We start from the raw sequence: 2619 nt of genomic DNA, 5'->3' as shown, positions 1-2619 counted from the left end.
TAATGACTAGACGAGGAGTGCCTCTTTCTAGTTCAGCATTTTTTCGGACATAAAAAGCTAGACAAGAGCAAGGGACTTGCTATCTCTAATTATGCATTTTTTCAAAAGATCTGCAATTTCCTTTTTGCAGAATTCTAAAATCTGACTATTCATCTGAATTGGTCTGGCTTTAGTAGGAATAGTGTTTTCATCAAAATTTTTGATATAGGGAAGAGAAACGATGTGTTTCTTCCTATGCCAAAAAGCATTTGGTAAATCAGAACAAATATAAAAAACAAGACGCTTGTTAAAATTATCAATTTTTGAAATTAAAATTAGCGAAGATAATTGTTCAGAAATCTTTTTGTACCTGATTTCCTGCTGAAGGAAATTCAGATGTTTTTGTTTTGCAAAAAATAAAGATTTCAAACTTTTATCTTGATCAATCTCTTGTCGAGATGCAAATTTGAATTTGACCTTTTGACCAAAAGGGTCGGTAGTAATACCGTCTTTTTCAATCAAAAAAAGATATAAAACAGAAATAAATGGAATGCCTAAAATCACTTTATCAGACATGTTTTTAACTAAAACAGAAGGGATTTCAAAGCAAACATTATTTTGACAAATATGAGCATTATTAAGCTCATATGTGATTTTCATCTGAGATCTATTTGTAGAAAATAATCTCTCAGATGATTTTTCAAAATATTTACTAAGAATGAGTCCTTCCTGAATGCAATTCAGGTCTGATCCGGAATCAATTATAGCAATAACAGAAAATTGAAAATCATAGGCGACTACAATGGTAACCCTTGAAAATCATTTTGGAGGAATTGTATGATGGATCAAACAAATCTGGTTATCAGCAGCTAACTCATGTTGGCTTGAACCAGAATCATTTGTTTGCTCATTGTCAGAAGGAATATCCTGATCAAGTTGTTTATCGATTTTAAACACTAAAAATTCTTGTTTTAAAATCTCATTTTCAGACTTAAGGTTGTTAACCTCAGATCTAAGTTCAACGATTTCTTTTTTAACAAGATTTATTTCGTGTTGTAAATCATTTGTAGAAATTTCCTTGGGTTTTTTCTTTTGAAAACTCTCCAAGGTTTCTTGAAAAATAATCCTTTGCTTAGAGGGTTCTGGTTCTTGGCGAGCCATAACCTTTCTTAACTTAAGAAGATATTCTTCTTTAAGCTCAGGATTTGTTACTTGAGAAATCAAGGTTAGCAATAGGTTTTCTTGTTCTTCAGATTTAGATAAGACATGGATTGTCTTACCCTTTGTCTGGCAACAAGTATCATTACAATTACAACCTAGTTTAGGACAAGTAGAATCTGGAGATTCAGTTTCTAAGTGATATTCTGAATCACTAGAACTGAACTCAAGGATATCAGATGATGAAGACGAAGCTATTTCTATGAGTCGAAATAGTTCTTCTTTATCATTGTAATCAATATTCAACTGATTAAGTTTCTTTTTTAATTTTTTTATCTTTTTTGGTTTTCTGAGGGAATTTATCAGCGAAATGTCCTGGATTGCCACAAATAAAACATTTTCCTTGAGAAAAATCCTTAAATTTCTTTTTTCTTAGAAAATAGCTTAGAAAATAGTTTTTTATAAGTTTTCTTATAAAATTCATCACGAGGTTTTCTCCTGATACCGCCATGAGGTTTATAAAACTTGTGCTTTCTTTTAGAGGGAGCTATAGCAGGAAGTCCAAATTGTTCACAAAATGTTCTCATTTCGTATTTGGCTTTCTTGCTATTTCTCATCTGCTCTTGAAGCATTCTTTGATCATTACACATACTAATACCAAGTTTCTTGATTACTGCACAAATATCACCATAAGTGTATGCGTCGTAATTAAGAGACCCAGCAATAGTAAGTCCATCCTTCACTTTGTAAGCAAACAAGCGAGGTAAACCATCAATAAATTTTTCTTTCCAATAAGACTTCTGGCTATCATCCCGAAGCATTACTTTGGAAATGAAAACATCTTGGTATCATCTATAATCAGACATCTGATGACATCTGAGATTATTTAACTGGTCACTGATGCGGCTAGTTATATCAAATGGAGTGCCAATAAAATGCTTTAAAATTGTATAAATCAAAGTATTAACTCCATCAGATTGGGCAGATCCAATGGATTCATCAAAAATAGGTAACCCTTCATCATTACACTTGACAGCGTTCTGAATGGTTTCCTTGGCATCTCTGGTTAGGTGTTTATCCCACCAGTTCCTCAAAACACCGAAAAATCCTTGTGTTAAAATTTTAACAATATCAGGTTGTCTGATATTATTGTTCACATAAGCATTTGCTACAAGGGACATTTTACTCATGGTATTCATGATCTCTTGTTCAGAGAAACCATCAATATTCCACTCGTAAACCTTGTCAGCAGAGTAAGAAGATTGGTTTTGAAAAACTTTTTCTTCAAACTGTAAATCTGGAGGAGTAGGCTTGAAATACCAGTTCTTCGTCAGACTCATTAGTTTGGGTCATTTTGAAGAGAATCTGGCAATTTCAGGTTTTAAAACAATATCTTGAAAATTCTTTTCAAGTAAATCAAGATCCTTTTCTTCAGAAGAGTGTTCGTTAGAAGACTCATCTGTAGTTTCAACAAGAACTTCT

Source organism: Juglans microcarpa x Juglans regia, chromosome 7S (genome assembly GCF_004785595.1).
Source record: "Juglans microcarpa x Juglans regia isolate MS1-56 chromosome 7S, Jm3101_v1.0, whole genome shotgun sequence".
NCBI lineage: Eukaryota > Viridiplantae > Streptophyta > Magnoliopsida > Fagales > Juglandaceae > Juglans > Juglans microcarpa x Juglans regia.
The sequence above is the reverse complement of the archived record's forward strand: the minus strand, read 5'-3'. Positions refer to the sequence as shown.